The following is a 14,045-nucleotide window of genomic DNA, read 5'->3' as shown; positions in this document are numbered from 1 at the left end:
CAACAGAATAAGTGTTAAGATTTTGTGCAAATGTTTATTATATGTTGCGCTTTTTTTAAGTTGGTGAGTAAAGCCAATTGCTAGTGACAATTGGCAAAATCAATTTGTCTTTAAGTGAAAAATCAATCCTGCTGTCTAAAATTTTATGTCAAATACTGTTCAGAGCTGTTTGGATACTTGAAAGTAAAAGCAAACATTCAGAACAGATTTTGTCATACTATGTGCCAGAGAGATACTACTATGAATATACCTTATTTTTCTAGTGAATGTAGTACTTGCAAAAGATTCTGGAGTCATCCATTTGGAGACTGGAATATTTTAGCCATTAGGCTTATTGTACTGCAAATTTACTTCACTGTACTACCCATATGCCAATTGAGGGACCATCAAGAAGGCTTAGTGAGCAGCTTATTCTCTTCATTTGTTTGTTCTTTGCTTTTCCCTATGAAGTAGCATCAAGTGAATTAATTTTGCTGTCAGAAATGGTAATTTTAATGATGAGGATGCTTTTCAGTTCCATACTTTCTATATTAAATTTTCTTATAAATGGCCATCAAAAGGGGACAGTTAAGGATATGCTTTACATACAGGTTTTGGTATGATATTCTTTCAACGATGAAAACCAATATATCACATGTAAAGACTACAGTAAAATCAGTTAAAAGTGTGTGCTGACAAAGCTGTCTTATTGTGAATAGCTGCTGACTACTTGTGGTTGTGGGGAAAAATAGCATCAGGCTCACTGTACAAATTATGACACCTTTGGTTTTTGTCTTGTTTTTTTTTACAGGACCTGGGAGTTGTCTTTAAAGATCATGAACATGTTCAATAATTCATCAGAAGGAAAGTGCTCAGGATCACTGCATATATAAAATGTAGTAAAACCCATCCTTTTTACAGTTGATTTCACTTGTATTACTTCAATTATGTCACTACTATCAAAGATTGTATGAAAATGCTTTTAAATGAAGGAAGACTTTCAATATTTTCTCCAGTGCCATCACCTCCTCCATTGTTCTGTCTTCTGTGACCTTGGCACGATTTGTTATACAGTACAAGTACTTGATGTGATGACTCCACAGTTTGTAATCTGGATAATCTTTGGAGTACAACAAGCAAGTGGTAAGAGAACTTTTACTTTGATGGCATGTAACCAGCGTCTTGCTGTATGTGCTGGCTTTTGCAATATTTACCACTGGGGCATTCAGTGAAACACTAAGCCATCATTTCTGTTTGAATTATACAAAACCTTAAAGATATTTGCCTGTTACTAATAGAAGACATAAAAGAACAACTGTGTTTGGAGCTACTTTTGCCAGAACAGCAAGACTGTTTTAATTGCAGTTCTTATAATGGTCATTGTTATTAGCTACTGCCTCTTCTGCAGAGAAGGGAAACATGCTGGCCATTTAAGTAACTCAAATCAAAAGGCCAGAAAAACTATCATTATTCATGGAGTGCAAATGAGTTTGTATCATCTTCAGCTACTTCTGATAACAGGTGTTGGAAGACACCCTGATAACACTATTTTACATATATCAGCCTTTCAAGGTTTGTTGTTCCCACTAGGCTTTAGCCCTGTGGTTTACAGTCAGCAAAACAAAGACCTGCAATCCAAGCTACTGAACTGGCAAAGAGGTGGTGCACTTACTCACCATATTTGCTAAGTGACTGATCCTAGATGTAAAATCGTAGCTTTCACCTTCCAAGGAAGTACAATCATCATTGTAAAATAATGAACAAAACTACTTCAGATACTCCAGCATAATGTGGGTTTATGACACTGTCTGGAACTTAAAGGATGTTGAATTGTTTAACAATTTTCATGTCCTTCTGATTATGGCCATACTACTGTGATGCTTACTATGAAACAAGATCAAGCAGAATACTGAGTAGGAATTGGCATGTGAAAATGCTACAGGTTTGCCAAAGGAAATCTAAACCAAGATTTATTTTAAAGGAAATGGAGGCCAACTCTCAATGAGCTGGAGTAAAAAAAGATGATTATAGAGAATACAGTGTAATCCATCTGCAAGTAACTGTGATTAGATAGGAAATTAAAAGCAATAAGGTATTTTGGGATCACAACCTTTCCAAATGCAGAATGAACTTGCAGAAACAAGTATCAGAATTTTTGTTAATTAAAAATGCTCTTTGTTAATTTTAAAAATAGTTTTTAAAACTCTATTAAGACTCTAGTGAACCACCATTTTTTTGTGGATTTGTCCTTTTTACTGTTGAATTCTGAAATATGTTGAAGTTAGGAATATGAACCTTTTAAAAAGTATATTTATTTAAAGCAACACGTTCTTGTTCCAATAGGCCTGATACATTGTTCTTATTGGACCTCTAAAAGTGCTATATTTGAGAGGAAGACGTCCATACTTTTTACCTTTTGCTTCCCCGTGTTCACTGTATCCCCTGAAAAATCTAGAGATTAAATTAACAAAAAATTAAAATAAATTAATAAATTTCAAAATAAATCTAATATTCTTCCTAATAAAAAGATCCCTGAATCCTATCCCATGACACTATGATGAGGAAAAAAAGTTACACTGTACTTCAGGATAAAATTTCAGTAACTGCTGCATTACTGTATGATTCACAACATATTTATATGTTTAACTTGAGACATTTAAATTTGAAAGCAGTGGCTTTGTGTATAGGATCTTACTTTTGCAGATCTAACAAGCAGATGAAAAAGAGAAGAAGAAAACTGCTTATTTAGCAGTGAGTTTAGATGAACCAATGAGAGTCCTCCACTGAAACCTAAAGTACAAAAAAAAAAAGAGGAAGTATGAGCCGGACCACTTGACAGTTTCTTTCATGATCAGGCAGCAGATAAGCTGTTTGCAGCTTGACATTTATTTTAGCTTAAAATCATTTTAAGTACAGCACAATTTGCACAGGAACCAAAACCTAAAGCCAGCTGATAATGAGCTCCACTTTGCCGGTTGCAATGAGCCATGAATTTTAGGTATGAGGAGGGGAAAAAAACCAAAAAAGAGTTTTCTGCCTCACACTATAGTGTAAACAATGGTATCCAAACAATGAATAGGGAAAAAAATGGCTTGAAGTTTGTCTGTAAACTGAGCTCTGCTTGGAGGCTAGTGCTGCCTGGTGCCAGGCTGGCACTGGCCTGGAGCTGCCAGCTCAGCGCTGCTCACTCGTGCCCTAGTACAGCAGCACGGAGGGGCTAGGCTGGGCTGGGCTGCTCTGCTCTGCGCTCCTCTCAGACCACTGTGAGTCTGCAGTTTCCTGAGTACTTGCTTAAACTTCAAGTTCAGTGAGGAAAACATCACAGGATGTCAGAAACAACACATGAACGGTGAAGTTGACATTCACACCTGACAAATGTCTTCCAGAGATGTACACATTTCTGCATCACTGAAATGCTATGTAACAATGTGAAAACTATACAATGATAGCAAATGTCCATATTAGCAGTGAAGTTTAAAATTCTTTCAGACAAATGCTAGAAAATAAACCAACAAAGGTCTGGGGTTTAACCTTTTTTTTTTTCACTGTAAAATTGAAATCTGCTTTTCTTTTTTCATCCTGTTACATACAGTGTTGAAACTGGGGAGGGGAGAGGAGGTGAGAAGAGTCCTGCTATAGAGAGGTGGGGAAAGTCCAGGCTGATAGATGGAACAAAATACTGTCTATTTGAAGACTGGAGTAATGCAGTATGAAGCAGTCCATTCTGACTGTCACTTCACTGCATTGCAAATACAGTACCAGGTTTAGAATAAGTGCAAACTAAAATGTGAATGGTGATGGAAACTGTCATCTCTACAGAATTTTGGTAACACAAGTAGAGTGACCAAGGTGAGGTGTCTTCTGAGCGTCTGTTTACAAGCACTTCTTGCCCTGGCAAAGTCTTTTATGTCCTAGACACCAGGAAGCAGTTCTCAGTTTTCCCCTTCTATAGCTTCTTTGCAGTTACAGCCCTAAGAGCAAATGGTCCTAAATTCAATCACTAGCGTAGATTTATGGTGGCTGTTACAACCATAGTAATTTTCGTATCTTTTCAAGGCAGAGTTCACAGTTAAATTCCAGTTGATAAACTGCTATAAACCTTCAGGTTATACCAGAGTTTTGCATAGTTCTACCATTAGTAAGGAAGGTGATTACAGACCACAGCTAAGACAACCACAGACCGTTTCAAACAAAACTGCTCAGCAAGTTGTATTTAACAAGATGCTAAACTTCCAGTAGCATCAAACTCTTTTTTCGCAATAGATCTCTTCCTAATGACAATAAGGGATAATGCCAGTGGAATTATTGTCAAGTAGGCAAAAGCTAATGAGAGACGTAACTCCTTTCTGACTGTAATCCTTATCCTGTATGAGAATTCTAAACTTTTGTTGTGGTTTTATGCTTTAGCTGTTTTGTCCCTGCTCTTCCTCTGCATTAGTCTGGACACTGGTCTATGCTATAGCAGCAGAGAAGCTCAAACAACAGAAGCAGCCAACTGCTTTCCCACAGTGAGTAACCATATGCTTGAAATGGCTGAGAACTATATGCCACATAGAAAAAAGAGACATAGGGAGCGATTGTCCTTGTTCTGATCCCTCTCCTTTGAGTAGATTATGATTGTTATGGCTGGTTATGCTATTCATATATCCTCAATTGCTAACGGAGAGGATATCTTCTGATGATTTATACAGAGGATTTCAGAATGATGAAGGCTGTTGATGGGTTAACATTTCAGAGAATGTAGATGGAAGCACCTTAGAGTCTATCTTTGAGCTTGCCTTCACTACAAATGTTCTACTGTCCTGCAAAGCTTTTCAACACTAGTTCCAGGAAGCTCTTTCAGGAAATGTGGTTGTGCCCACATGTGAAGATAAGTTGATGCACATGCTGATTGAAAACAGTCCTTGGGCCTAGATAGGGTGGAGGCTAGACAGCAGTTTAATAGACCAACAAATATGTTCTCTTCCACAGGAGCTGACATCAGCTGGCAATAACTTCAGTCACAGGACTGGTTTTCCAAATTTTAGATATTTCAGGAAAGAGCATGCCTTCATGTTATTCTTACCTATTAGTGTTTCTACTCTGAAGTAAAGCCAGCATCATGTATGTCATGAGTGTTCTGTCTCCGTATCTTCAAATCAAAAGGCAATACGTTCTGGTGATATGTCTAGTTCTCTATTTGCAACCAGAGTGGTCTCTGACAGTGAAGCAGTGTGCTTTTCAGTTCATTTGTCACTGGTAACACAGATCTTGGAAATTAAGTTATGCCCTTACTGGTATATGTGCAGCCTGGCTTCCTAGGCCTAGAGCTTCAGTAGCACATACAGTAGGACCGTATTGACTTCACTGGATTTGCAGTGACGTAACGGACTGAAGTTCAGCTTTAAAAAAGAAGGAAGTAGGTTCTCATCTGAGCGAAGAGAAGCTGAACTTAAATGATGACTTTCCAAAACAGATTCACTTACAGATTTAGATGTTTCCAACAAAGCTGGTTAGCACATTGCTGGCAAACAATTTTGTGAGCATGTTTTGCTTGGATTGTTCTGCTTTGTCAGTGTGGTCTGGAACACAATGGCTATTGTTTAAAAAACCATGAATGTTAATTTACATTCCATTGCTGGGTTATTACACAGGGTGTGGAAAGAAAAAGCAAGCTCTGATTTTTAATTTGTTTTTTTTTAAAAGCACAAAACATTTTTTCTTTTCATCTTTTTTCTTCCTCATGCCTGGTTCTCCTTTATTTTAGTATTTCTTTTCCAGACTGTGCTCTTTGAGATAGCAAATCTCCTCCAGCACTTTTGGGTAAATCTAAGTACATTCACAGCTGTGTCTGTAAAACAGAATAGAACAAATCTTAGTTGGAAGGGACCCACAGCAATCATCTAATCCAGCTGCCTGTAGGTCATATAAATTAAAAAATCAACTTAACTTACAGAATCAGTTCTGTAACAATGTCTGAAAGAAGTGACACTTGCAGTGTACTTGCTCTGAAATTAGGAGGAAATTGCAGCATGAAAATCCATATCCAAGCTATTCCAGAAAACTCTGGGTGTAGTTTCAGAAGTGACATAGACCACGCTTAGACCACACTGCCACCACATCTGCCATCATCCATTGATTCTCAACCTCGAACCACACGCTCCAGCTGCCTCCATGGCCTTGGTTCTAGTGTTTGTATAGCAGCGTAGTTAAGATGTATGAGCTCACTAATATAACCAGAAATAACCTCACTAGAAGAGAGTTAGTTTTCAGTTGAACTGGTGAGCTTGTCTGACTCAACTTGCACCCTCAGAAGTCTGACCCTGGCTACTGTCCCTTGTCTGCCCTGATCCCTTGTTTTAGGTCAGTAGGATGGTGTCTGGTGAGGAATCTGCTCTGGATGCTGTGATGTATCTCCCTATCCGTTAGGGCGCAGCCAGCCCTCACTGCTGCCTGACAAGGAACAGTAGCAGTGTGGTCTCTGACTGGCTCCTACTAGTCTAAACTAATTCCAAGTCGGTGTTAAGAGGTGGCACTTACAATGAAGACACTATTAGTTCTTCTAGGAACTGCTTCCCAAAAGAAGCTCTCCCGCCTCTTCCCCAGCCACAGGTACTTGTTCCCTGCACAAGCATTTGTGCAGAAAAGCGATGAACTAGAACAAACAAAAGTAATTAAGTTGGTTCTAGCAGAAAAGAAGGCATGGATTTATCTGGAGCAGGAACAAGCACCTAGTATTGAGAAGAACAGCTGAAACAGCCTCAGCCTCAAGTGTTTGTAGAAGGCTGGCTGAAAGATCACCAAGGTTAGGGTTTTTACTGGGCTGACACCAGGTCTGTCTGAGATCCTGGGAATTTGTGTGATTGGCCTAGGCTGAAGTGAGTGATGGCATGTCTTCCTTTTTGTCACTACTCAAACTAGCCCAGACATGAAGGTGCTCTGCAATTACATCCTGCAACTGGCAATGCAGATATAGCTGTGGTCATTTAGGTCTTTCTTACATAAGTAAACAAAGCAGTAAACATATTCATTTAGACACAAAGGTGCTGGGCACAGGGATTCTTTTCAGTTCATATTGAATGAGGGGAGGATCAAAACCTAAATGTTTTGTGCTTGACTCTGACAAATTAGTTGTGTGAGGATCAGCCTATTTAATACTGATTGGTCGTTTGGGGGTTTTCTACTGCTTAGTATTTCTATTGTCTTTTCAAATGTCTTCTGTATAATGAATCAGCATGGAAGCAATGTCATGACTGGTATGTATCTGAACCAGCAGTGCTCAGAAGATGTTAACTTCTGAAATCTTTAACCCATGAAGTAAAATCTCTAAGAAAAAAGTTCTCACCATTGACCATACTTGTAGGGGGGAAGATAGTGATTAGTTGGAAATGGAAACTAAGCCATGCTCTTGATCATTAAGCTGTTTTCTCTGGATCTGGATTTAGGCATGCTGAGGAAGCTTACTCTCGATCTGCTTCTTGTCTTTAGTATCCAGGTCTTATGTTATGGTAACTTACTTTAATTAAATAAGGAAAGAGGGAGAGTTTTTGTAGGAACTGATAAAGCCAGATCTGCCCAGCAAATAAAAGGTATCTTCAACATAAGCAGGTAAGAAATCTTTAAGAAGATTAATGAAGAGGGAAAATGATAATCATCAAGAATTTATTCAGTATGTTTTAGAGGGAAAATAAATTCTGTTAATTACTTATTACTCATTGTTGGACATTCATAAGGCAACATTTGCTTTCCTGCCATTGATATTGAGGAATCTGTTAAGGACTTTAATTAAGGACTTTAATTATTTGCTTAGGACTAACAAGATACATTTGCATAAAGATTTTGGTATCCTAGAGACTTCCAAAGTTCCAGAATTTAACAAGTATTGTGTACATATTAGGAATTATTGAAAAGAGAGTCTAAAGGGTAGTAAAACCAAGCAGGCATATGAGACAAACTACCAGTGTGAGTAAGGAGCAAGTGATGAATGATATCAAGAGTGGAAGAAAGAGTAAGTATTAATTTTAATTAATAATAGAGTCCCTGATGCTTGGTAATAATGAAAATATTGTACATCTTGTTGTGAACTATATTAAATCAGATTAAGATTAATGAATGCCAGATTAAGCATTTTCAAGGATATTCAATGTGGAAAGAAAGCCACAACAGCTGTTAAATGTGTTTTTTCCAAGAGCTGAAAGTGTTGAAGGAGATTAGAATGGTACTTAGAGAGACATTTGATTATTTTAACTGTTTTGCCCCTCTTTCTGTATCCAGCTTTATGTTTTGAAGTGGACACAGTTTTGGTGTACATTTCTTTGAAGTCACAGCGATGTGAATAACACAGATGATTGATTCAGGCCTAATGGCCATTACTTTAAATACCCTCTACTTTTAGATGTAAACCAACATAACCAGGAAGACATTCTTGGTGCTTATGAATGAACCTGCAAAGGTGCAGTGAGAATTTCAATGGAAAAAAAAAAACCAAATAAAGAAACTTACTTGCTGTTAGTTGACAGCAACACTTATTTCCTTGCCTGGTGAGCACTTCCTCAGAGTATTTATATCATGGTTTTGTAAGGCTTTTATAATGTTTGTCTGACATCCCACTTCCATTTGCCTGACAACAATTCTTTGTGGTTGGGATAACCCACTTGTGCACATGGTTCTGGGTTCTGTTCCTGAGTGAATCACTTAACCTCTCTGTCTTTTTCTTTTTCCATCCATAAAATTAACATAATAATGCTAATTTATCACAGGCTATAGTTAGGCTCAGTTAATGTTTGTAATGATCTCTGAGATTGTTGGATAAAACATGCTGTAAAAATATATTATTATTATTGCTAATAATTATTATTATTATTGTTAATAAAGCCTTTTGTACAACTGCACTCTAACAAAGCACTACCATTGCTCACTAGCTCTAGTCATAAAATTTCACTGAAATTCCAGAGAACTTAATGGGATACAGCTTTCTGTTAGCGTGTCCATTTCTCTTCCTGATCCATTTATACCATCAGAAGAACAGTTTCAGTTCTGAAACATGAAAGTTTGTGTGAAGAGAACTAGTGTTCTTTTATGTGAAGAGAACAGATATAATGATGGCTAAAAAGTCTGTATCTCTCTCCAGGATTTTATATGACTAAGTGAAGTCTCTTTCCATATCAAATCTATAAGTGTCTATCTAGTCCCCAAGCGAAAAGTCAGCTTCTTAAAACTGGAGAAGAAATAAGTGATATGAACATGGAAGTGCTGATCAACATAAGGAAAGCACAGGAAAGTGTAGGTATGGCTGTCAACCAAATTGTGCCATTTAGTACAAAGAAAAAATAAAATGTATAAGAACAGAGGAAAAATACAATACCTAAATTCACTCATCAGGTAAATTAGCCAGAAGTGACAGGAGACAGAAATTTGAAACCTTTGGCATAGTGTCTGGTAGCAGTTTAGACAAGAAATAGATTCTTAGAACACATAATTAGAAGGAGGGAACACATTTGTCAGTAATTAAAACACTATTCAGAGAAAAAGCAAGACAAAGCCACTTGTTATTGCTAACTATTTTGAGTGTCACGTTACACAGAAAATACAGAAATATAACGTGCAAAGGTGAGTGCAAATATTTAGAAAGGCATGACTTTCTTCTGCTTCTATAGCCATATTTAAAGAAATTCTTTAAATTCTTTTTGCTGTTTGTTTACAGTGAATCCCAGGTTTTATAATCCTTAAAGATTTTATCGTACAGTACTAGACTGTAAGTAGCTGTTAGAAGTTTCTCAACGAAAAAGCATATACAGCACCTCAGTATATCTTAGTCCATGGCTTGTCTGTAATTCTTCACTTCAGGCAAGCTCATGCTTTTTTCATAATGCAGATTCATAACACATTGATACAATGCAGTATATCAGAATACATTTAATAATATTCAGACATTCACTATTCACTTTTTTTATAAGAGGAATTGCCTTTAAATGCTTCTTTGCTTTTAATTCAGCAGTGCTGAAAAATATCCCTATCTAATAGGAACACAGGAGTTTGAACTTGCATCTTAAGACCACTTAGATGTTATTTTTGATGGCCTGTTTATGTGAGTGTGGCAATTAAGAATGAAGGGGTGTAAATCATGTATAGAAATAACTAAGAACTGTTTTCTGTCTCAGCAAATAATGGAAGAATTTGTTAAGCCATATAGGGACAGAGAAGGTACAGCCTTCTGGGGCAACTTGGAAGTTCAGGTCATGTTAGCTGTTTCAGGTATAAAAGTGTGTTACTTTGGCTCTAGAAAGACAAATTGTTGAGGTTCTATCATCAATCAGTCCTTCCCCATCTCATGTTTTCTACAGACCCAACAAAAACTATTTGAGGTCTCAATACCAAAGAGAGTAGCTTCTAAGTCATGTAATAAGGAGTAGGATTTTGGATGGAAGGTATTTGACCAGCAAGTTCATTGCTAGCCTGAATGTCTGAGTGTATGGACGCTTTCCTGAACATGAGTGCTAGGTCAGAGAATTTAGCTCATGATCAAGAGTATTTTATTTTCCAAAATAATTCTAAATTCAAACTGAGTATTGAACAACAATGTGGTGGGTTTTTTGCAATGGTACTAGTAGAATTAAGAGATAAATATAATTGATGCAACTAAATTCAGAGGCTGAAACACTCATTCCAAGAGCAGGCTTGTTAAAAGGCTGTAGCCAGTTCTGGTATGCACTTTAGGAAACACCCACCCTGGATTCCCAGCTGTGCTTCACATCCCCTTGTTGTTTTGCAGGGATGGTATCACAGAACAGTTGACTACAATTTCTTGAGGACTGGGATTGATTCTATCCTTTGTTTTCTGTATGCTGCTCATTTACTTGCCAAACCACTTAAAAATTAATGAACCCAAGCCTATGTATGTCCATTTACTCATTTATTTATTATTAAGCATAACTCCCACATCCAGGGTGCCTTCTACAGCTAAAGAGACCATTTATTCTCTTGGTCCAGCTTGGACCCATGTTGAATAAAGACTGGAAGTGCTTTGTCCCATTTTTTTCTCAAAGTCTGCCAATCTTCCAGATATTTACTGCTACAAGGTTGGTCCTTGGCAGAGTTCCCAGTCCACCAGACTGTCCTCATGTATTTCCTTCTTAGGATGACAGAGTGTGGCAATACTTTCAGTCAAAGATCAGTACAGATTTAGGAACTTGATGTGAGTCGTTCTTTCTATACCCTGTGCCTTTTTGATCTTGCTCTCCAAATGATCAATCTGGAGGACCAGGACTCTTCCTCTAAGAAACCATATACCACGAGCTGCAATACAGAGTGATGTTCGGACTCTTCAATCCTCACCAGTTTTGATAAGCTGTAGAATATAAGTAGAGATTAGATGTCGTTGCCCTCGAGTGGTGATAAATAGAGGAAGAGGAAGCATGTTCACAAGCAGAAGCTTGAAAGCGGGAAGGTTACAGCACAAATGGCCTGTGAGATCCAACAAAAATATTTCAAACAGCCTCACTTTAAGTTGATTGAATAAAGAACTGGCACAAGCTTATAGCATGGGCTGAGACAGTCCCGACAGAGCTGAGGCAGGGAATTTTGAAGTCAAGAATCAAGAGAACCAGTGCCTTGGAACTCTAATGCTTTTGGCACCAAACAGGTTAGTGCTTAAATGCAAGTTTCTGACCAAGAAAGGACATACAATTTGAATGCATCTCTACTTTGAAAATTTGGGCCTACTCTGTGCAAACTACAAGAGCAATTTAATTTTTTTTTACTATGCTACATGTCATGCAGTTGTAGAAAGGCCTGGAATCTGATTTCTCAACCCAAATTATGTTCAGTCTGAAGAAAAATCACTGAGCACTGAAGATGTTTCATTAAAGCAAGAGGCATGCATAAAGATTTGGACAAGCTTACTCCCTGTGCACTGCAAGATATTGATTCCTCTGCTGCATTCACTGCCAGGAGGTTTTTAATATTTCCTAAATCGCAAAACCCAAAACATCTTGCAGTGTCTCTCCCAGAACAGTACTTCTCTGGGTAAATGAGAATGCTGACCTCAAGAATGCAGAAGCGGATGGTATCTGCCATGCTGCTTTGCTGAAATCTGTCTTTTGCTGAAAATCACTGTCCTTAAACAAAGCTATCATTTGGTTTTGAAATTGTAGTGTGATACTTTCTCATAAGACTAACAGACTGCTATATAAGGCTCAAATCCTCCCTTCTTGTAGTCTATAGGATCTTTGCTATGTTTTAAATAGGCCATGACTATCTTGAGAGTATACATTTGACTAAGAGATGAACATTAAAATAATCTATACTTAACATAATTTAAAGCATGTAAATAATTAGGCACCTTGTAGATTAAAAAGCTCAAAACAGGCAAACAAAAAAAAAATCCCCAAAAAGCTTGCTAAAATCCTAACTTATTTTGTAATCATGTATTGGAATAGCAGTTGTTTTTGCTGGTCTGGTCTGCCTTTCTGCTGGCTGGATTCCCTTTCTGTGTGACAGATGTGCTATTTATGGAAGGGGATTCTGAATATTTTAAAGCACTGACTGTTGGGATCATCTCATCCCAGCCTTTAAAACGAAAGAGAACAAAATGCTAAATAAATTCCCAAAGAAAAGCCTCCAAATTAAACAGACATCTATTTAATCATTAAAAAAGAAACGAGGGAAATCAATGCAAAATCAGAATGACTACTTTTTCTCAGAGAAGAATATGTACATACAACAGTCTTGTTGCTGTGCAACGTTTTCTAATGTAACAAAATCAGAAAATTAGTTAGTTTTTGCTTTTAAAAAACAGGTGCTCTTTGAGAAACAAACAACAATAAAGACCATAGGGTATACAGGATCCTAGAGAAAGAATATGTGGGTGAAAATTTGTCTTCTTTCTTTCTCAACTGTATTAGTAGGTTGAATGAAAGGTAGCGTTTCTCTGTATTAATCCGGCCTCACAAGGATCTATTTATTTCAGCAGCTGGCCAGAAACCATCTATATTCACTTATACATATGGCAAACAATATTTACCTAAAGGAAATTTCAGTTAAATGTCTTCAGAGCTAACATGTTAATTTTCACAATTCTGCTCACGTGTTGGGTATCAGCTTGCGGTACTTGCACGTAGAGAGACAGGAAGGTGTGAGAAGTCACTGGAATAGCGTGTAGGGGATTATGCTCTCTAAACAGGTAGATCTGACGGTTTGTTTTACCTCACCTGATGTTTTAGCCTTCTGGGAAGATAACTGAGATTACGTTAAACTGCGGCATGAGTCTGTTGTTCTCCCTTTGGAGACACAGTGACAATGAAAATAAAGACAGTTTTTCTTATTAGGCATTTACAAACAAAATCAGATTAGCAGGCTTTAATGTTTTTTTAATCTGCATACTTTTCAATATATATGCAAAATATTTTACTGTATTTGGAAGTTTTCCAGAAAATAAGCCTTTTTAACATCTATAAGAATGTAATTCCCACAATTACTCTTGCAGCCTCTGCAGAGGGTGATACCAATTTAACGTATGCGGCTGAACAATGTGCATGCTATTAATCTCACAAGGTAGCGGAAAAATATTAAGTAGGTGATGTGGAATTTTTAATTACCATTATAGTTATTATTATTATTGCAGCTGTGGTTTAATATTTCAGATTTTTTTGTCTTAAAGACGACAGCACTTTAGTATCTGCATTGACCTCCATGATGTCAGAATGTCATTGTGCAACCGTAGCTAAGAAAAGCCTCTGAGAAAAAAAAAAAAACAAAGGAGCTTTGCATCTTCCAATAACATGAGATGTGCATCTATAGTACGTAGCATTTTGGAATTCATACTGTAGTAGCGAGTTGCTGCTTTCAGTTTGATTAGACAATCATTGTTTCGTTTTCCTTGCTTTGACAGTGAGTATGCTTGTACGCTGCTTAAGTCTTCTTAGTGCTATCTAGGTCAGTATACTTAGGATAGCTTTTATGTTCTGTAAGTCTGACAGATACCATGCCTGACAGAGATCAGCACCTATTTTTCTTTTATTTATTATTTCTGAGGAGAGAGAAATATTTTATCATTAATCAGAATTGTATACCACATAGCACCTACTGTT

The sequence above is a fragment of the Colius striatus genome, chromosome 12, assembly GCF_028858725.1.
Source record: "Colius striatus isolate bColStr4 chromosome 12, bColStr4.1.hap1, whole genome shotgun sequence".
Classification (NCBI taxonomy): domain Eukaryota; kingdom Metazoa; phylum Chordata; class Aves; order Coliiformes; family Coliidae; genus Colius; species Colius striatus.
This window is presented reverse-complemented; position numbering follows the sequence as displayed.